Here is a 23,300-nt window from a genome sequence, read left to right as displayed (position 1 = left end):
TGTTCTAGAAAGTGGCAGCTAAGATTTAATGGTATAAAAATGCAGAATAATGCATCTGGGCTTCAAAAACTCAAGGAAGCGGTACAGTAAAGGGGATGACGTTCTTCTATGCGCAAAAGAAGCATGGGATCTGGTGTTGATTGTATCTGATGATCTTAAGAAGGCAGACAAATAGATCAGGGGCGTAGCCAGACACCCAATTTTGGGTGGGCCTGGGCCCAAGATGGGTGGGCAGAAGAATGTGATTTGGTCTCTCCCTCTCTTGCCTGCATGGTGGCAGTAATATTTGTGAGTGAGTGGGAGGATCCTGCAAGCACATGCCTCTAATGGAGAGGCTTAAGGTTAGAGCTGAAGAGATGCCAAGTTAAAATCAAGGAATACTATATTCATACCACACAGTATCACTCTGAATGATAAACACTAACCAACTTCAAAAATAGTGGAGAAGAAAGACCTCAGTTCAAGCCGTAGTTCATATAAACTGCAAAAAGAACTTTAGTGATGTACAACCATCATAGGTCTTAATAAACTCCACTTCATTACAGAAAATCAAACAGAGTGAAAAACTGCATTAGTAGCAACAGGAAAACAAACAAAAGGACAAGCAGTATAGTAATATATTCAAATTCACTGTATGTTCATTACTTATCTTCAAATGTCACCAAAAATCAAAAACTGCTCAGCTTGTCCAACAACACCCAACAGGGAATACTGGTTTCGCTTGTAGCTGCTTCAGGGGAAACCAATCCTGTATGCTGGCTGCAGCTCAAAAATAGCTATATTTAATAATAATCATCATAATAGTATAATGTAATATCCTATATAATAATTCTCACCTCCAACGTTCTGACTTGCTGCCTGGGACCGTGGCTCATTCCGAGTTGGTCTGCTAGGCTCCGTAGATCAGGCTGACATCACCGTAGCCATTATGATGTCAACTTCAGAACCTGGGGGGAAAAAAACATGCCTCACAGCTGATCCATGTCCAGAAGAGGGTTGCTGGAAATGGGTGGCTGGAGGGGGGGCAGGGGAGAGAGGAGGGTCGCTGGACATGGGTGGCTAGAAAGGGGGTAGGGGAGAGAGGAGGGTCGCTGGACATGGGTGGCTGCAGGGGGGCAGGGGTTCGCTGGACATGGGTGGCTGGAGGGGGGCAGGGGAGAGAGGAGGGTCACTGGACATGGGTGGCAGGAGGGGAGGCAGGGGAGAGAGGAGGTTCGCTGGACATGGGTGGCTGCAGTGGGCACAGGGGGAGAGGAGGGTCGCTGGACATGGGTGGCTGCAGGGGGAGAGGAGGGTCGCTGGACAGGGTGGCTGTAGGGGAGCCGAGGAAAACCTTGCTAGCACCCGTTTCATTTGTGTCAGAAATGGGCCTTTTTTATTAGTAATATAATATTTTCCAACTATCTTCATTTTTCATTTTCATAATAAGTAGACTTTAAAATAAATTTGTACAAGCATTTAGCTTAAGTATCAAGATCTCGGCAGAAATGCTGATGCAGGCCCAGGAACAGGAACGCTATCAACCAGAGAATGTGCCCACAGTGTCACCCATGGTCCCTCTCTTTCCCATCCTTTATTCAGAAGACCAAAGCAAAGGCAAACAGTCTCAAAGAGCACTTTATGCCAAGACGGAGGAAAACCAAAGGGAAGGCAAACCAGGTCATACTGATTAACTACTACTACTACTGTTATTTATCATTTCTATAGCGCTACAAGGCATACGCAGCGCTGTACACCATACACAAAAAGAGACAGTCCCTGCTCAAAGAGCTTACAATCTAGATAAGACAGGAAAACAGACAGAACAATTAAGGGTAAGGGAACAAAGAGGTGAGGATAAAGGACAGGACAAGTGAGTAATGGTTAGGAGTCAAAAGCAGTGGTAAAGAGGTGGGTTTTAAGTCTGGACTTGAAAACGGCTAAAGACGGGGCTAGATGTACAGGCTCGGGAAGTCTATTCCAGGCATGAGGTGCAGCAAGACAAAAGGAACGGAGTCTAGAATTAGCAGTAGGGGAGAAGGGGACGGATAAGAGAGATTTTTCTACAGAACGGAGTACTTGAGGGGGGGGCGTAGGGAGAGACGAGAGTGGAGAGGTACTGGGGAGCTGCAGAGTGAATGCACTTATAGGTTAATAGGAGAAGTTTGAATTGAATACGGAAACGGATAGGGAGCCAGTGGAGTGACTTAAGGAGAGGGCTAATGTGGGCATAGCGACTTTGGCGGAAGATGAGTCACGCCACTGTAAAGTCCATTCAGCAAAAAGCCCCAAAGTTCTTTCACCCAAAAGTTCCCCAAAGTTCATTCAGCAAAAAGGTTCTGCTGCACGCTTCACACTCACCCTAGCAAACCCTCACCTCAGAGCAACCTGAGGAAAGGGCCCCCTCCCATTCATACCAGCCATGAACTACTGGTATCCTCCCCACGGGTCATGCTTGAGCCCAGGGCCATGTGGAAGCTACTTCCCCAGGGGACCCGCTCAGATACTTCTCTGGGCTTTTCTCTCAATGAAATGAATTAACCGGTTCATCAAGTTTGCTAGCGGGCCCTGAGATTGCCCCTTTTCCACCCGGGCTAAGGCAGAAATATCCATGGGCTCTACCTGCATGTTGTAGTCTGGTTCACCTTCTCTAAGGGAGTCTAGTGGCCTCCTCTGGGAGTCAGGGGCATTGCAGCACTGGTTGGCCTTTCTAGAGGGTTCAGGTGATCCTTCCCAAGGATGCTGGGATTGGTAGTCCCTCCATTGTTCCCACCCAAACTGGCCCTTCCAGCGCCCTGGTCCGGAGTTCCGGCTCCTGGACCTATCTAACCCTTCACAAATGTCACAATATTCATTGCTGGATATCCTAAAAACCAGATCTGTTTACAGCTCAAGACCCACAACCTTAAATCTTCAGCTGTCAATCTTTATGTCCTTATCAGCACTAATAATGGAAAGTTGCAGGTACAACTGGCTACAAAAATAATCTATGAATCCCAAGACACATACTGCACAACCTATCTCCAGCTGATGTTTTGACACATTTTTTTCTTCTGTTCTGAAACCTCTTGCCCATTCTGTCTGGAAAACAAAATAGGGTTGTGGTGTACCAAACTGAAAAAGGACTTTACACTACATTCTGAAGGGATGCAGTGTCTACAATGTAGACTCTACATACGGTTTCAAAAGTAGGATTCAACCAAGGATTATGTAACACATTCTAAGATACTGAGCGTAACAAAATGAGTACACTGCCAGTGGGGGCAGCTTGCAATCACTGAACCACTACACGTGTAAAGAACAGTCAAAAAGAAGTGACAAGGAGTTAAAAGAATAATTTATTTTCCCTGGTATATCAATAGTGACTGAAAATCCACAAATCAGTCCCTTCCCTTTTTTTTCCTGGAAACAAGAAGAAACCTCCCCCCCAACTTATCTTCCATAGCGCTTGCCCCCTTCCCTCCAAGATCTCTTACACTCCCCTTTTCCCTAACCCCTTCCCCTCCATTTCCTTATTCTCTTGAAGACTGTTTTTCTCCCTCCGCCTTCCTGCCTTTCCTTCCCTCCCCCCCAGGGGCCTATCTACCTTACTGTCTCCCCCCTCCTCCCCCATCTCATCCATCACTCCTCCGTGCCTTTTTTCCCTACCTGCTCTTTTTTCTTCTTCTTGGCAGCTTCCTCAGACTCCAACTCCCCGTTCACATGAACCTTCTCAGGTAGGCCCACCGGTACTTGAGATTCCTCTTCCTATTCCTCCTTTCTGGACACTGCTGGGGGCGGCCGCTGCAGGTCCACCATCTTTCCCGAGAGAGGAAGCGAGATGAAGTCGACTGTGTCAGCTGTATTGAGAGCCGTTGCTCAGAGGCATGCTGGAATAGCAGGGGCTCTGGAACCTGACTGCCCATCTCTCCAATACCTCAGCTGAGTTGGCTCCATGACTAATGCAGGGCCATGGCCGAACAGGTCATGGGGTGCTGGCAAGAGGGAAGGGAAGGGAGCTAGAGCTGTGTGGCTTGATTGTTTCATAGAGCCTGGAGAAGGGGGGCTCAGTCAGGCCCTGTAAGCAGGGAGTTCCTGACTCCCACTGCACTGGAGGTGGGGGAAGGGGGTTGCAATGCATTGCAGCCTCTAGATCAGGGCAATCACACGGTATAGAAGGAGAGGGGGACAACCATGCACTCTCTCCATTGCAGCTGGCATTTGGCCCCAGCCCTGACCCCTAATAGCCTTGTCTCTGGTTGCTAAGGGTGCGGGAGACTCACCATGAGGCGTGGCCGGTGGCACCTCAGCCAGCAGTTACTAAGAGAGTGAGAAGACGATGAGAGACAATAAGTCAGAGCCAAACGAGATGATGACTCTTGCGAGGGGGGGGGGGGCGCGGGCAAGCATTTAAAAAGTTGGTTGGATCCCACCTCCCTCACCCTCCTATTAGTCAAATTTGACCTATAGGAGGGTGAGGGAAAACTGTACCAATTCACAGGTCCCAGCAATGAAAACCGCACAAAAGGTATCTACCCGTAACTTTTGAAAAATTCCCACAAGGGCTGGCCCAATTTTGCGGTTTTCCCGCAGACATGGCAACTTTGGCTCAGTCCCGCCTTCCTGTCACTAGAAGCCTCCCCATTGGCTGGATTCTACCACAGTCTCTGCACTGCAAGGAGGGGAGGGGGGGGGGGAGATTGGAGAGCCAAAAAGGGCTAATCTGTGAAAAAATCCAGCCACTTTAGCCACTATTCTGACTTTGAGCCCAATAATTTACAAAATGGTAGAATACTAAAAAATCCAAACAGCTGGCAATCCAAGGCTCCTGAGTCCTCAGCACATCTGATAGGACACCCCCCTGCCCCTAATCCTTTGAAGGCCTGACTACATTCCACTGAGGCGGGATTACTGCTTTGCACCAATCATGCTGTATGCTCTGTTGCTGTCAAGGGAAGGGACCAAGTAGATAAAAGGTAAACAAAAAAAATAGGATGTTCCTAGCAGGGCTGACTGGGTGACTGCATGCCACTGTGGGAATGGAGGATTTGTAGGGATGGGTGAGGATGGAAAGGATCTTAGCGAGTACAGGTGGATATGGGTTAAATTAAATTGCTGACCCCATGCAACTCAAATAGATATGCCTGAGGTTATACTCTTAAAAATATTAGGTAATTGTTAAACATGGAATTATGAAGATAAGGAGGAGGGTATGAGTGTGGGCAACATCAGGGTGGAATTAATAAATATCGCTCACTGAAATCTAAAGTCTATACAGTTAATGATCTGATTGCGGATAGTACTATTTATTAAAGAAGGTTGTTTTATCCTTATAGTTGAGCCTTATGTGGTTACTTCTGGGGATTCAGGTGGAAAAGAAGCATTTTGTTCTATTTGTTCTATTGTAATATTGTTCTCTATTAACTTTCATGTTGATATATTGGGAACTGGTTAATGAACGGAATTTTGTATTATTATTAAAATCCCCGCAGTGTTTCTCTCAGTTAGTGAACAAGGGCACGCTTTGGATCATTTTTATCTGTATAAGCAAGTAGCTCTTCATTGGAGCATTCAGAATTTAAAATGTTGTGACGTTCCTTAGATTGATAATTTCCTTTGAGCTTTTATATGATATGGGCAGGGGGCCTTTGAAATTAGACCTATTCAGACAGTATGAATGCACCATTCTACGCAAGATCTGATATCACTTAGATTTTTTGAAGTGTTTGACGAGGTAGTGCTGACAGATACAATGTTGGGGTCCCTTTTACAAAGGTGTGCTGAAAAGCAGCCTGCGGTAGTGTAGACACGTGTTTTAGGGCGCGAGCAGAATCATTTTTCAGCCTTTTAAAAATTTTTTGCCGAAAATGGACATGCGGCAAAATGAAAATTGCCACGCGTCCGTTTTGGGTCTGAGACCTTACTGCCAGCCGTTGACCTAGCGGTAAAGTGTCATGCGGTAACTGGGTGGTAATGACCTATGCGCGTCAAATGCCACTTGGCGTGCGCTCAATACACACGTCCGAAAATAAATTCTTCGGATGCGCGCCAAGCATGAAATTACCACAAGATCCACGCGGTAGCCGGGAGGTAACTCTATTTTGGTGCATGTTAGGCACGCGTAGACACTTACACGGCTTAATAAAAGGGCCCCTTGGCTAGTACTTGGTGGATACGTGGTACTAGACCAAAAGATTGGATTACTTCTATGAGGGCATCTACCTTTGGAATACAATAAAGTGAGAACACTTTGGTTTACAGTTCATCAACATATACTGATACAAAAATATTCTATAAGATGTACATGGAAATATATCATGCCAAAATAAGAGAAAAGGTATGCTGCTAGGAAACTTCCCTTGGAAGGAAATCAACCAAAAATGCATTTTAAGGTTGTTCAAGAGCTGTAGAATGCTGGTAGTGTGGAATGCCCTCAAAAAAGAATTACTTTTAAGGCTGCAGATTTTGCTGATGTTTTAAAATTAAAAGCGAGCATATTGCACAATCAGTTTATTGAGAAAGAGAAGGGTTTGGGTTGAAATATGTTATTTCCTGTGGTGGACGTGCCTAACAGCCTTGTGAAGAAGGTTGCGCTCCCATGGTCAGACTTTATACCAATAGCGATTAGAGAGGGTATTGTGAAATCTCTAATCCTGTTAGCTGTATGTCAGAGCCCATAGCCTCCTGGTTAATGAGGGGATGTAGTCATGAATTTGGTCCCTCTAGAGTTCTGCTGGTAAAACTTAAAAGGGAACCGATTCTACACATCTTTGAAAAAGGGAAAGGGAATGGGACTTGATATATCACTTTTCAGTGTTTTTTGTAACTACATTCAAAGTGGTTTACATGGTATATACAGGTACTTATTTATACCTGAGGTAATGCTACTACTACTACTTAACATTTCTAGAGCGCTGTATTTAACAAAGAAGGACAGTCCCTGCTCGAAGGAGCTTACAATCTAAAGGACAAAATGTCAAGTTGGGGCAGTCAAGATTTCCTGAATAGAGGTGTAGTGGTTAGGTGCCGAAGGCGACATTGGTGGGCTTTGAGCAAGGATTTGAAGATGGGCAGGGAGGGGGCCTGGTGTATGGGCTCAGGGAGTTTATTCCAAGCATGGGGTGAGGCGAGGCAGAAGGGGCGGAGCCTGGAGTTGGCGGTGGTGGAGAAGGGTACTGAGAGGAGGGATTTGTCTTGAGAGCGGAGGTTAGGGGTAGGAACGTAAGGGGAGATGAGGGTAGAGAGGTAATGAGGGGCTGCAGATCGAGTGCATTTGTAGGTAAGTAGAAGAAGCTTGAACTGTATGCTGTACCTGATCGGAAGCCAGTGAAGTGATTTGAGAAGAGGGGTGATATGAGTCTATCGGTCCAGGCGGAAGATAAGGCGTGCAGCCGAGTTCTGAACGGACTGAAGGGGGGATAGATGGCTAAGTGGGAGGCCAGGGAGGAGCAGGTTGCAGTAGTCAAGGCGAGAGGTAATGAGAGAGTGGACGAAAGTTCGGGTGGTGTGCTCAGAGAGGAAAGGGCGAATTTTGCTAATGTTATAGAGGAAGAAGTGACAGGTCTTGGCTATCTGCTGGATATGCGCAGAGAAGGAGAGGGAGGAGTTGAAGATGACTCCGAGGTTGCGGGCAGATGAGACGGGGACGATGAGGGTGTTATCAACTGAGATAGAGAGTGGAGGGAGAGGGGAAGTGGGTTTGGGTGGGAAGACAATAAGCTCGATCTTGGCCATGTTCAGTTTCAGGTGGCGGTTGGACATCCAGGCAGCAATGTCGGATAAGCAAGCCAATACTTTGGCCTGGGTTTCGGCAGTGATGTCTGGTGTGGAGAGATAATGGTGGTTAAGTGACTTGGAGGTAATGGAGGGTTATTTGACTTGTTCAGAGTCACAAGGAGCTGTAGTGGGAATTGAACTTACTTCCCCAGGATCAAAGTCTACTGTACTAACCACTAGGATACCTCTCCACTCCAATAAAATAGATATCACACTTCTATCAAAGTATAGACCAGGGGTTTTCAACCCAGTCCTTGGGACACACCCAGCCAGTTGGGGGTTTTTAGGCTATTCCCATTGAATTTAATGGGGATGTCCTGAAAATCCCACCTAGCTGGGTGTGCCCTGACAAGGACTAGGTTGAAAACCTCTGGTAAAGACATATTTCTAATCTTACATTTGTGGAAACTTACTGAATGTGTAACATTCTTACAATGTAGTCAATAATTTAAAAAGAACAGTTATTCCATTCATTTGGGTACTGTGCAGCTCAGGGGGGAAGTTGCATTCCCTTTATCATTTTGGTCACTCTTCTTTGAACCATTTCTAATTCCACTATATCTTTTTTGAGATACGGCGACCAGAGCTGAATGCAATAATCTAGGTGAGGTTGCACTATGGAGCAATACAGAGGCATTATAGTATTCTCGGTCTTATTTATCATCCCTTTCCCAATAATTCCTAGCATCCTGCTTGCCTTTTTAGTCGCCACTACACATTGGGCAGATTTCAGTGTATTGTCTACAATGACACTTAGATCTTTTTCTTGGGTGCTGACCCCCAAGGTGGACCCTAGCATCAGGTAACTGTGATTTGGATTATTCTTCCCAATGTGCATCACTTTGCATTTGTCCACATTAAATTTCATCTGCTATTTGGATGCCCAATCTTCTAGTTTCCTAGTTTTTCCACAGTCCACATGTTTTAACAACCTTGAATAGTTTTGTGTCATCTGCAAATTTAATCACCTCACTTGTCATTTGGATTTACAAAAAAAGAGACAAAAGTGGGAAAATGACCATGGACTACAAAGATGAAAAGGATAACCTTGATACCAGTCCCAGTACAGATCCCTACGGCACTCCACTATTCATCCTCTTCCATTGAGAGAAATGGCCATTTAACCCTACCCTCTGTTTTCTGTCCAATATCCAATTCCTAATCCACAATAGAACATTGTCTCCTATCCCACGACTCTTTAATTTTCTCAGGAGTCTCTCATGAGGAAATTTCCTTGAAAGCGTGGATAAACATGTGGATAAAGGTGAGACACTTGATGTACAGTGGGGGAAATAAGTATTTGATCCCTTGCTGATTTTGTAAGTTTGCCCACTGACAAAGACATGAGCAGCCCATAATTGAAGGGTAGGTTATTGGTAACAGTGAGAGATAGCACATCACAAATTAAATCCGGAAAATCACATTGTGGAAAGTATATGAATTTATTTGCATTCTGCAGAGGGAAATAAGTATTTAATCCCTCTGGCAAACAAGACCTAATACTTGGTGGCAAAACCCTTGTTGGCAAGCACAGCGGTCAGACGTCTTCTGTAGTTGATGATGAGGTTTGCACACATGTCAGGAGGAATTTTGGTCCACTCCTCTTTGCAGATCATCTCTAAATCATTAAGAGTTCTGGGCTGTCGCTTGGCAACTCGCAGCTTCAGCTCCCTCCATAAGTTTTCAATGGGATTAAGGTCTGGTGACTGGCTAGGCCACTCCATGACCCTAATGTGCTTCTTCCTGAGCCACTCCTTTGTTGCCTTGGCTGTATGTTTTGGGTCATTGTCGTGCTGGAAGACCCAGCCACGACCCATTTTTAAGGCCTTGGCGGAGGGAAGGAGGTTGTCACTCAGAATTGTACGGTACATGGCCCCATCCATTCTCCCATTGATGCGGTGAAGTAGTCCTGTGCCCTTAGCAGAGAAACACCCCCAAAACATAACATTTCCACCTCCATGCTTGACAGTGGGGACGGTGTTCTTTGGGTCATAGGCAGCATTTCTCTTCTTCCAAACACGGCGAGTTGAGTTCATGCCAAAGAGCTCAATTTTTGTCTCATCTGACCACAGCACCTTCTCCCAATCACTCTTGGCATCATCCAGGTGTTCACTGGCAAACTTCAGACGGGCCGTCACATGTGCCTTCTGGAGCAGGGGGACCTTGCGGGCACTGCAGGATTGCAATCCGTTATGTCGTAATGTGTTACCAATGGTTTTCGTGGTGACAGTGGTCCCAGCTGCCTTGAGATCATTGACAAGTTCCCCCCTTGTAGTTGTAGGCTGATTTCTAACCTTCCTCATGATCAAGGATACCCCACGAGGTGAGATTTTGCGTGGAGCCCCAGATCTTTGTCGATTGACAGTCATTTTGTACTTCTTCCATTTTCTTACTATGGCACCAACAGTTGTCTCCTTCTCGCCCAGCGTCTTACTGATGGTTTTGTAGCCCATTCCAGCCTTGTGCAGGTGTATGATCTTGTCCCTGACATCCTTAGACAGCTCCTTGCTCTTGGCCATTTTGTAGAGGTTAGAGTCTGACTGATTCACTGAGTCTGTGGACAGGTGTCTTTCATACAGGTGACCATTGCCGACAGCTGTCTGTCATGCAGGTAACGAGTTGATTTGGAGCATCTACCTGGTCTGTAGGGGCCAGATCTCTTACTGGTTGGTGGGGGATCAAATACTTATTTCCCTCTGCAGAATGCAAATAAATTCATATACTTTCCACAATGTGATTTTCCGGATTTAATTTGTGATGTGCTATCTCTCACTGTTACCAATAACCTACCCTTCAATTATGGGCTGCTCATGTCTTTGTCAGTGGGCAAACTTACAAAATCAGCAAGGGATCAAATACTTATTTCCCCCACTGTAGTAAATCTAGCTTTGCAGGTGTGGCACTGAATATTGGACCAACACCCACATAACTTTTTTTTTATTTAAAAGGTTCCCCTGAGCCCCCTCCTGCCCCCCCCCCCAGCAATGCCTCCTTCCCACCTCCCCAAGCCCACAGACAAAAAGCCCCTCCCCCCGGAACCCCCTGAACTATCCAGAGAGGCCTCCCCCAGGCCTACATATATCCCTGGTGGTCGAGCAGTGGTTGTTGGGGGCAGGAGTGCATCTCCCTCACTCCTACCTCTTGCAGCGCCACTCCAAGGTAGCTACTGCAACCTCTCGCTGACAAATAATTTCAATATTTACCCTCTTCTGTAAGCCTTAAAGGCATCCTAAATTATTGTGCAATCCATACCATCCATCTCATTTATATTGAAGTATTCCTCAGTCCATACTTTCAGATTTCTACAAAAGGATTCATCCTGTAAAAGAGAGGTGTTATATCTCCAGGACTTAGATTCCACAGAAGATGTCCATGCCTTAGAAATATTTGCCACCAGAGATTTAGAGAAAAAGATATAATCCAATCTAAAAAATTATGAGGTACAGAGTAAAACGTGAAATCGGATGAAGTATATGCCAAGAGTTCAGAAGATTCCACTCTTGTAAAAGGTATTGTAAAGCTATGGTGGCTTTCAATGGTCTAGCTTTTGCACAGGATTTTCTGTCGAAATGAATGTCCAGAGGAATGTTCATGTCACCACTCATTAAAATATAATCAGTACCAGTTAATGTTATTTGTTATGAAGTTGTTTTAAAGAATTATGGATCATCCAGATTTGGAGCATAGATACTAATAAAAGCAATTCTTTTCATATCCATCTGAAGAACTAGAATTATCCATCTTCCATCACCATCAAATAATATGGGAGAGAACGGAATATTGTAAATTCTTCGCCAGAAGCATAACCACTCCATTCTTTTTGTCCTTTGAAGTGAAAAGACCTTAAGTGAAGAAGACATACATCAATGGAAAGCTGAATGAGAGAAAGGGAGAACTCAATCCATCCAGAAAAAGTACATTGATAGCTGATGAGTACACATGTTCATCTGAGAACATTTTAAAAAATGGCCATGAACATAACTAGAGTGGAGGAGTGGCCTAGTGGTTAGGGTGGTGGACTTTGGTCCTGAGGAACTGAGTTTAATTCCCACTTCAGGCACAGGCAGCTCCTTGTGACTCTGGGCAAGTTACTTAACCCTCCATTGCCCCAGGTACAAATAAGTACCTGTATACAATATGTAAGCCGCATTGAGCCTGCCATGAGTGGGAAAGCGCGGGATACAAATGTAACAAAAATAGACAAATAACTCTCACAAACAAAATACCCTCACAATGAGGGTGTCAAGAAGAAGGGATGAGTATAAAAAGTGTATTCACCCAGGCACTTAGATACAAGTCATAGCAATCACAATACCAGGTGATTGGGAAGCATAATACATAGGCATTGTGAAAATATAATATCAGTCACCATTTGAAATGTTTCCTGAGCTTCCAAATACTGTTCAAGAAGTTTTGAATTGGAGTATAATTTAGTATAATTCAAATGAGACACTTTCATGATTGCTGCTGCAAAAAGATCATATTTAGCATCTATGGCTTTAAGGAGCTGGCGCAAATTCAAAAAGAGCTTGTGTTTATCTACAGTTCATGTGGCAAAATCTGCCATGATAGAGACACAGTGGTCATTGGGTTTTTGCGCCATGTAAGAATTGTTATACTTGAGGAAAATGCAATAATTTGCAGCTATTGGGCGTGGCAATTTCTGTTTAGGAGATGCACCTGCAGGTATTCTGTGAGCCCGTTCAAATTCAAGCAGTTTATAAAATTTAAGATCCAAATTTTTTGATATAAATTGGTCAAGAAAAGCAGTAATATGCCTCAGGTATATGCCAATGATTCTGATATTATTTCTTCTGTTCTTGTTACTTATGTCCTCCAAAGTATTTTCTATTGGCAGTATTTGCTTAAAATTAGAGCGACTGAGAGCTAAGCCATCTTCTAAGGCACTGATACTTGATTCTGCGTTGGATAGGTGAGACTCAAAGTAATTGAAACAATCCTTTAATTGTGAAACAGCTTTTATTTCTTTAATCGCAGAGTTATTCTCAGAATGGCCATTATGTGATTTGAGTGGTCTGTAATATCAATGTGCGTGCTAGCACCAACTCCATCTTTATTCAGGGGGCCACTCTTTCCCCCATTCCTCTCCCAGCCCAACAGACCCTGACCCCACTTCCTACTCAGCAGACCCTCAGACGTCTCTTTTCCTTCACCCCCTCTCTCAGCCCAGCAAACTCCTGACTTCTCTCTCCTCCAAACTTCTCCCTGAGCCTCCTTCCTCAGCAGACCCCATAAGACCCATTCTACTCCCATCTCTGCAGTCCACTGATCCCCAACCCCTTTCTGACCAACAGACCCCGGACCCTTCTCTCCCCCATCACCTTCCTACCTAGTAGCACCCAAGTTTTTAGGCTAGCAGAGAAAGAGCAAGAAGCAGCAGGAGGAAGAGAGGAGAGTTCTCATATTCAGCTGGTAGTTAATGCAGTGGTGACACTCTCCCTCATGCTGCCTCTAACTTCTGGGCCCCCATACAGTGAAGCCAGCACTCCCACTGTCACTTTTGTGTCCAAATTGAAGATTTATACTGCAACTTACTCAGTAAAATTAACAGAGGGTTTACTCATGTTTCTTTCTCCATACAAGAAGACTTTCCTAACTCATGGAAACAGACTCATCCCCTGAATGCTACCACAATGGTCACCCCTAGAGGGCAGCATCACACCAAAAGGTTCATTTCACTCTACACCCTGTCCTCCCCTCAGTCTTCCTTATGCTACCCAGTGGAAAAGCATAGGCTCTTCATGAAGGGATCTGAAAATCCCTTTTCATACATATAACTGTTTTATCATTTATTTTACTTTTGCTGTACTGCCAAATCTAATCTAAGTCAGGGCAGTTTATAATAGTCAATAAGTGTTTGTGGAGAGTCTTAGGGGGTCTTTTACTAAGGCGTGCTGGCATTTTTAGTGCGCATTAAAAATAGGCATGTGCTAAACGCTAAAGACACCCATAGGAATACATCAGTATCTTCAGCGTTTAGCGCGTGCCTATTTTTAACGCATGCTAAAAACGCCAGCGCACCTTAGTAAAAGACCCCCTTAAAGATCTCAATATGTATACTTTGGAAGGTGGGAAAGGGGAGATATTTATTTATTAGGTATATTTATACCCCGCATTATCCCACAAGAGCGGGCTCAATGTGGCTTACAAATTTACAAACAGGTACAATGCAGTGAAGGAACGGATACAATAAAGTCAAAGGTAGGGGAATGAGCATGTGGATAAGCGGGGTAGGCATTCTTGAATAACAATGTCTTTAAGGATGACTTGAAGAGCTGGTGGTCCTCAGTCTCTTTCAGCTGCTGTGGGAGAACATTCCAGGATTTTGGACTGATGTATGAGAAGCTTGATGCAAAAAGTAATTTATATTTAACATTCCTGCAACTAGGGTAGTGTAAATTGAGGTAGGAGCGAGCCGCCACAGAAGCATTTCTAGAAGGTAGATGTATCAAATCCAGCATATAAGTAGGTGCTTCCCCATAGATAATCTTGTGGGTCAACGAACAGATTTTGAAGGTAATACAGCCTTTAATGGGAAGCCAGTGCAGATTAAAACGAAGTGGGGAAGCATGGTCAAAGCGTGACTTGCCCAGTATTAGCCTAGCAGCAGTGTTTTGAGCTGTCTGGAGTTTCTTGAGGATGCAATCTCGGCAACCTGCATAGATTCCACTGCAATAATCAATATGCGATAGGACCAATCAATGAATAAGGGTTCTAAAGAGCTCTCTTGGGAGAAACTGCCTGATACGCTTCAACCTCCACATTAAATGGAACATTCTTTTTGTGATGAGTTTGACCTGGTTGTCTAGAACCAGGTGAGTATCCAACAAGACACCAAGGACTTTCAGACAGTTGGAGATAGGAAGAATGTGATCCTTAGTGATGAGGGAGGTCGGGAATCAGATATGATTGAGATACTGAAATATCTCTGTGGCTTAAATGAACAGGAGGTGAGTCTCTTTCAATTGAAAGAAGCTCTGGAATGAAGGACATAGGATGACATTGAAAGGAGACAGACTCAGGAGTAATCTGATGAAATACTACTTCATAGAAAGGGTGGTGGATGCAAGGAAAGGCCTCCCAGAGGAGGTGATGAAGATGAAGACAGTATCTGAATTCAAGAAAACATGAGACAACACATAGGATCTCTAAGAGAGAGGAAGGGATAGTAGCTGGTATAAATGGGAAGACTGGATAGGTCCTATGGTCTTTATCTGCCATCATTTTCTATGCTTCTATGTTTCAGTCTAAAAGGAATGCCAATATCTATATAGGAAAGCAAACAACATTCTTTCAGTCAGATTACCACATAAAATACCTATACACAATCATTCAGATCCATCAATAATTTTCTATATAGAGACAACAACAATTACAGTTAAAATTCATTGCTGTGCCCACTCGTCCTGATCTGATTCCACTGTTTGCTGCTTCCTGCCCTCTCTTTCTCTGCTAGCCTGAAAACTTGGGTGCTGCTAGGCAGGGATGTGGTAGAGGAGAGAAAGGTCAGGGGTCTCTTGGTCAAAAAGGCGTTGGGGATCAGGGGGATGTGGGATAGGATTTTTTGGGTCTGCTGAGCAGGAGGAAGGCTGAAGGAGAAGTTGGAGGAGAGAAGAGTCAGGGTTCAGCTGGGCTGGGAGAGGAGGTAAATAAAAATAGAAGTCTGAGGTCTGCTGCAAAGGAAGTGGGGTCAGGGTCTATTGGGGTGGGAGAGGAATGGGGAGAGTGGTCATGGTCAGAGGTCTGCTGAGCAGGAAGGGGGATTCAGGGTCTTCTAGGAATGGAAGGAGTCAGGAGAGATATAAACTGCCCTTTAAAGCACAAGTCAAGAACCTTGGGATACAACTAGACTCAACACTTATGCTGATCCCCCAAATCCAGACAACCTTTTAAGAGCTGCTTCTATAATCTACGGCAATTACACAACCTATCTCCATACATTGAGACCTTGATTTGTATCTGCCAGTTTCATGGCACAGACTGTAGAAGTCTGCCCAGCAGTAGCACCGCCTCCCAACCACTAGCCCCGCCCCCACTGGCTCTGCCACCCAATCTTCGCTAAGCTTCTGAGGATCCATTCCTTCCGAACAGGATTCCTTTATGTTTATCCCACACATTTTTGAATTCCGTTACCGTTTTCATCTCCACCACCTCCTGCGGTAGGACATTCCAAGTATCCACCACTCTCTCCATGAAAAAATACATCCTGACATTTTTCTTGAGTCTGCCCCCCTTCAATCTCATTTCATGTCCTCTAGTTCTACCGCCTTCCCATCTGTGGAAAAGGTTCATTTGCGGATTAATACCTTTTAAATATTTGAGCGTCTGTATTATATCACCCCTGTTTCTTCTTTCCTCCAGGATATACATGTTCAGGTCAGCAAGTCTCTCCTAATACATCTTGTAACGCAAATCCCATACCTTTTTTGTAGCTTTTCTTTGCACCGCTTCAATTCTTTCTACATCCTTAGCAAGATACGGCCTCCAAAACTGAACACAATACTCCAAGTGGGGCCTCACCAACGACTCATACAGGGGCATCAACACCTCCTTTCTTCTGCTGGTCACACCTCTCTCTATACAGCCTAGCAACCTTCTAGCTATGGCCACCGCCTTGTCACACTGTTTCGTTGCCTTCAGATCCTCAGATACTATCACCCCAAGATCCCTCTCCCCGTCCATACATATCAGACTCTCACCGCCTAACACAAACATCTCCCATGGATTTCTACTCCCTAAATGCATCACTTTGCATTTCTTCGCATTGAATTTTAATTGCCAAACCTTAGACCATTCTTCTAGCTTCCGCAGATCCTTTTCCATGTTTTCCTTTCCCTCCCGGGTGTCCACTCTGTTACAAATCTTAGTATCGTCCGCAAAAAGGCAAACTTTACCTTCTAACCCTTTGGCAATGTCACTCACAAATATATTGAACAGAATTGGCCCCAGCACCAATCCCTGAGGCACTCCAATTACTCACCTTTCCCTCATCCAAGTGAATTCCATTAACCACCACCCTCTGGTGGTCCCCTTTGTGATCCCCTTTGTGCATCGCTAGATGTTAGCGAGTCACTAAATTTTATCAATTGTGCATCGGGCCTTAAGTGTACTGAATAGCAAAGATTTCAAGTAAAGGCTTGTGTAGAATTGGTGGGACTGGATATGGGCATAAGCACCGAGGCCTGAAAAGTCTTCATCCCAAACAAGTCTAATGTCTGAGCCGAATTCCTAGCTCGTTTGAGGGCAAATTCGACAACCAGAGAGTGGTGAGACAGTTGTGCCCTCTTGAATCCAGGAGCCTTCTGGATATTATAATGCATATCCACCTTCTTAGGTGTTACCTGCACTGAGAGGGGAGATTCCCAGTTCTAGCATAGTAGAACCTGCTCATCCACGCCTACCCTAGCTGAGATTATTTTCATACACCTTTCTGGCTCCACATGCAACTTTCTTTGTTAGTCCCCTTATTCATTATTACACTCTCGTTACTCTGTTATCTGTCTATATTCTCCACCTTTGCCTACACCCTATGTTGTTTATTAAGATGTTTTATTGTGTATTGTGCTGATATTATAAGTAACATACTATGCCATAATATTTTCTATTATTGGATAGTTGAGATTGTCTATTGCCTATGTTCATATTGATCCTATTTTACATCACCTTGGGTGAATTTCTTCAAAAAGGTGGGAAATAAATCCTAATAAATAAATTAATGAATTAAATTAAATTAAAGTGCATGCAAATAAATGGGCTTTCGATGTGGCCAAAATTTCTTGTAAGTTAGTTTCTAAATTGGCCTTAGAAGGTGGAGGCCCTACCAATTTATGCACAGACATAAACCTTAATGATCTGGTAGGAGTATATGGAATTGTTAAGCTGCTAATTACAATGGATTTTGTTCACAGAAGGCCTTGTAAGCTAAACCTAATATCTTAAAATTCTGTAATGTACTGGTAACTAATGATAATGCAGATAAAGGGGGGGGGGGGGCGATATGATCAAACCTCCAAACTTCCCCCCAAAATTGAAGCGCAGCATTCTGTAATGTTTGCATTCTTTTCAAATTAGCTTTCTTAATTCCTGCATATACAACATTACAATAATCCAACCTGGAAATGATCAACAGGTGGAGTAAAAATGCAATATGGAAGTATCAAACAGATATTAAATTGCACGCATCTGTCGGAGGACATAAAATTCTTTTTTTACTACTTTAGAAATGTATTCAGTAAAGGACAATTGATAATCTATTACTATCTCCAAATATTGAAAATGAATCAACAATTTTCAGAGGCTGCCCAATTAGCTTTGGCAGCAAGGGAGAACGAGTTGATCGATCAACGGTCCAATAAACTGGTTTTATCCATTTAAAGGATAGAATTAAACGATGTTTCAGAAGCCATTGAGAAACAGCGACCAAGATGTGTTGCAATGGTCCAAGGTCTGGATTATGTAACAATATATATATAATAAACAGGATATCATCTGCATAAAAAGAACATAATAGGAACATAGCATTGGACCTGGATTACAAATTGCAAGTGCATCAAGTAATTTAGGAGGCTGGTAGTTCTAAAGATTCACAGTCCAGATATAAGGCTTCTCAGGTCTATAATGCAGTCTGGGGTCTAGGCACACAGGACATCAGTTCTTTAGATACTCGCAAATATATGCATAGGCTCACAAGGCTTTTTAGCCTCTCGGGTTCTCTCTTAGGGGCAGATGCAGCAACCAAACGTAAAAAAATCTAAATCGTTAAAGTCCCTAACGATTTTAAAATAACGAAAAATGCACCAAAAAAAAAAGTCACACATGCTGAGATCGGTATTGAAACGTACAATGTATCAAAGAATCACAATACCCATCGTTAATCGGCCCCCAAATCATGCGCAGAGCAGCCAAGCGTTATGTTAGCTGCTCTGCGCATGCCACAAACAGTCAAAACACAGTCAAATCACAAGCACATGACTCCCAAATCAAAACAAAAATTAAAAAAAAGGGTCGGGAGGGGGCAAGGGCGCTCATCAGGAGCGTCCTGTACGGATGGCCTTGCCCCCCCCCCCCGCTGCTCCCCACTTTCCGCCGCTCCCCCCACCCCGAAAAAGCAAAATTCAAGCAGCCCCTGCCCCCCTCCCTTCCTCACTACTCTCTCACCTCAGCTCCGCCTCCCGACATCCTCCGTCCTGTGCCCCGCCCCCTTTTGGGGTCGTCGCCGCCATTCCCCTCCTCCATCAGGCCCCCCTCCCTCATACCGGGCCCGTGCAGCGCCTCTCTCCTCTGTCCGAAGGCGCTGCACGGGCAAGAAGAAAGCTGATGCCTGCCTTCGCCCAGCTTCGATGGCGCGTCTTTCTCCTGCTGGGCCCGCCCCTGTCTGACGTCAGTAACCTACGTGGGTTACCGACGTCAGACAGGGGCGGGCCCAGCAGGAGAAAGACGCGCCATCGAAGCTGGGCGAAGGCAGGCATCAGCTTTCTTCTTGCCCGTGCAGCGCCTTCGGACAGAGGAGAGAGGCGCTGCACGGGCCCGGTAAGAGGGAGGGGGGCCCGATGGAGGAGGGGAATGGCGGCGACAACCCCAAAAGGGGGCGGGGCACAGGACGGAGGATGTCGGGAGGCGGAGCTGAGGTGAGAGAGTAGTGAGGAAGGGAGGGGGGCAGGGGCTGCTTGAATTTTGCTTTTTCGGGGTGGGGGGAGCGGCGGAAAGTGGGGAGCAGCGGGGGGGGGGGGGGGCAAGGCCGTCCGTACAGGACGCTCCTGATGAGCGCCCTTGCCCCCTCCCGATCCTTTTTTTATTTTATTTATTTATGTGTTTTCTGACGTCCTTTGGACCAATCACAGCGCTTTAGCTCTGCTAATGCGCTGGGATTGGCTCAAAGTTTGTTTATTTTTTCACTTAATGATTTTTCCTGGCACAGAGCTGTCCTAACGAGTGGTCCAGACCTCTCGTTAGATTTCCTGCCTTTTTCCTGCGTAAAGGCAATCGGAAAAGGTTAGTGCATGTCGTTTCAATGGGGTTTTCACACTAATTGCTCATCTCCATTCCGTTTTCGTTAGCTGCTGGCTTCCTCGGTAAAAGCCCTTTGATGCATGCAACGGATCAAATTTTCCTCGTTGGAGAGTCATTAAAGGCTCATTTAGCTTTAGTGCATCTGCCCCTTAGTTATCTAATTGCTCAGAACACTGAAGTGTTTCCAGAGGTCACGACTGGATTTCAGATAAGGTTCAGTGCAGACACTCCTAGCCTGTTTGAGCTTGTATCAATCTAAGCTTTTCTGTGACTCAAAAAATAGAACATTGGCTCCTAAAGAGTACAGACTCTGGTCCAAGGTTGGGTAATGCGTATTTTTGTCCTGACACAATAAGAGCAACCAGGATCATCTCCTTTGCAAAGAAGTAGCTCAACAGAGTTGCTGCTGACCAGGAGCTCTCAACTCAGTCCTCGGGACTCACCCAGCCAGTCAGATTCCAGGATATAAACAATGAATAAGCATGAGATAGATTTGCATATGGTGGAAGTAAATTTATCTCATGCATATTGTAAAGTGGATCCTCTTTTCTCAGCGGTTGCAGCTCTCCACAGCCTGAAGAACACCTTCCAGTACTGCTCCTTTTTCCCTCAGAACAATGAAGCTTTTTATTGCCTAGGAGGGGCTTCCCTCCTTCCCTCAGTTGTGGCACCAAAACACAAAACAAAGCACAGTTATCATTCACCTTTCTCAATCCGGTTAGTTTCCCAGTCCAGGCTTCCACAGCTGCTTCCTCTCCCTCCCTCCTGGGGAAGAGTGGCAGCAAATAATAATAAAAAAAGAAAAAAATACCCTGTTCAGTATAGCAGGGGTTTGCCAAAACACAGTTCACTTTTAGCCAAGCTTTACCCCACTGCTCAGTTTAGCCAGGCTTTCAAAATACAATTCAGTTTAGCCAGGCTTTTAAAACACAGTTCAGGTGTAGCCAAGCTTGCAAAACACAGCTCAGTTTAGCCAGGCTTTCAAAACACAGTTCATTCCTAGCCAAGCTTCAAAATACAGTTCAGTTCTAGCCAAGCTTTCCAAAACACAGCTCAATTTAGCCAGGCTTTCAAAACACAGTTCAGGTCTAGCCAAGCTTTCAAAACACAGCTCAATTTAGCCAGGCTTTTAAAACACAGTTCAGGTGTAGCCAAGCTTGCAAAACACAGCTCAGTTTAGCCAGGCTTTCAAAACACAGTTCAGGTCTAGCCAAGCTTTCAAAACACAGCTCAGTTTAGCCAGGCTTTCAAAAACACAGTGGCTCTGCGCGGGCTCAAAGCCTAGGGTCCCACCCTCTTGGTCAGTCATACTCCTACCTGACCTCCTCCCGCTTGACCCGGCTTGGCCCCGCTACTTCCTTGGCTTTCGCTGAGCCAGAGCTGAAAAGTCCATCGGCTCTTCCAGGGTGTTCTCCGGTTCAGTCAACTCCATAGGGCAAGGCTCACTCTCTGCCTCTCTCTCCTCAGGAGCCCAATCCATATTCTCCTCGCCCCGCCCTTCTCCCAGCTGCTCACCCTTTCTTTCATTAAAGCTCTTTGGTGGCTCTTCTTTCTCCACCCACCTGTTCCACCACCTCTTCCACCAGGTTGGAGAATCAGCCTTATTCCTTCCCCTGCGGCCCTCCTCTGGAGACTCCTGGGAATGCAGATAGTTTCTCTTATCCCCGATCTCCCTTGGGGCATGCTGGGAGTTGTAGTTCTTTATTTCTAGTTTTTTCCTGGGAAATGCCTGCCTATAACGGGGGTATTCTGGCCTATCCCAGAGTTCCTTTGGGGCCTGTCCTACATACTCTTTACATACCCCCCCCTTAAATTTCCACCCCCGCATTCTTTTTCCTCCTCCTCCTCCTCCTCCACCCGGGACAGGGCATCAACATTTCCTAAACATCGCCCGGGACGATGCTCCACCGAATATTGGAAAGGCTGCAATGCTAAGTACCATCGCATTAGTCTCCCATTATTATTCTTCATTACATTCAACCATTTTAGGGGAGCATGGTCCGTTACCAACTTAAATTTTCTCCCTTCTAAATAGACACTACACTCCTGCACTGCCCATCGTATGGCTAAACACTCCTTTTCTATGGTGGAGTAATGTTCCTCATGAGGCAGGAGCTTCCGGCTTAAATAAAGCACCGGGTGTTCCTCCCCTTCATGCTCTTGGGACAGCACTGCGCCTAACCCTCTCCCTGAAGCATCTGTTTGAAGGACAAAGGGCTTTTCAAAATCAACTGCTTTCAGCACAGGTTCCTGGCACAGGGCCCTCTGCATCTGTTCAAATGCCCTCAACTCCTCCCCTCCCCACCTCAAGTGGTCCGGATTCTTCCCTCTCAGCATGTCAGTTAAGGGAGTGGCCATTGCGGAAAAATGAGGGATGAACCTGCGGTAATACCCTACCATCCCCAGGAATCTACGCAATTGTTTCTTGGTGTTTGGTCTGGGAAACTCTTGGATGCTTTTAACCTTATTCAATAAGGGCCGGACCTCTCCCCTTCCCACATTATACCCTAAATACTTCACCCTGTACTGCGCAAAATAACATTTTTTTGGGTTCAGGGTGAGACCTGCCTCCCTAAAAGCCTGCAGCACTGCCTCTACCTGGTTTAAATGGGTGTTCCAGTCTCCACTATGTATTACCACATCATCCATATATGCGGCGGCATATGCCTGATGTGGTCGGAGAACCCTGTCCAGCAACCTCTGGCAGCTTGCAGCTGCTGAATTAAGGCCAAAGGGCAATCTTTTGAACTGGTACAGGCCTATGGGCGTACTAAAGGCGGTCTTAGCTTGTGCCCCTGACGTAAGGGGAATCTGCCAGTACCCTTTTGTCAAGTCCAGGGTGGTGAGATATTGTGCAGATCCTAGCCTGTCCACCAGCTCCTCAATATAGGGCATAGGATATGCATCTGCTTGAGAAATATTATTAAGCTGGCGGAAATCTATGCAGAATCTCCACTCCCCTTCGGGTTTTGGTACTAACACCACTGGGCTTGACCAGGGGCTATTTGACTCTTCGATCACCCCGAAGTCTAACATTTCCTGGACCTGTTTTATCACCTCCCTCCTTTTCATGGGGGACAGCCTATATGGCTTTTGCCGAACTACTTTACCCCTTTCCGTTATGATGTCATGCTCCACTAGGTGAGTATTTCCAGGGCAGGCCGTCAACACATCATCAAACCCTTTCAAGAGCCTTCCTATCTCTTTCTTTTGTACTTGTGTCAACCGGGGATTAACCCCTGGTTCACCGGGCTTGAAAATATCTCTTATTTGCGGTCCCAACTCCTCTCCCTCCTTTTCATCTCCCCGGGTCTGAAAGCCTACCCTTGCTACCCAGGGTTTCATCAGGTTAACGTGGAAGGTTTGGACCCGCCCCTTTTCGTTCGCCACCTCATATGTAAGAGGCCCAAGTCTCCTCCTCACCACCCAGGGACCCTTCCACCTAGAGGCAAACTTATGAGGATCCTCCGAGATTAGGATAAGGACCCTATCTCCTATTACAAACTCCCTCTCCCGAGTACCCTTATCATAATATT

General features: G+C 45.4%; 1 protein-coding gene across 2 annotated transcripts in view; it reads left to right on the top strand.

The window, feature by feature from the left end:
• LOC115463444 (NACHT, LRR and PYD domains-containing protein 3-like) overlaps positions 1-23,300 on the top strand; it is a 95,611-nt gene that overhangs the window by 32,113 nt on the left and 40,198 nt on the right. The gene's annotated exons all lie outside the window — the stretch shown is intronic.

The sequence above is a fragment of the Microcaecilia unicolor genome, chromosome 2, assembly GCF_901765095.1.
Source record: "Microcaecilia unicolor chromosome 2, aMicUni1.1, whole genome shotgun sequence".
NCBI lineage: Eukaryota > Metazoa > Chordata > Amphibia > Gymnophiona > Siphonopidae > Microcaecilia > Microcaecilia unicolor.
The sequence above is the reverse complement of the archived record's forward strand: the minus strand, read 5'-3'. Positions and strand labels throughout refer to the sequence as shown.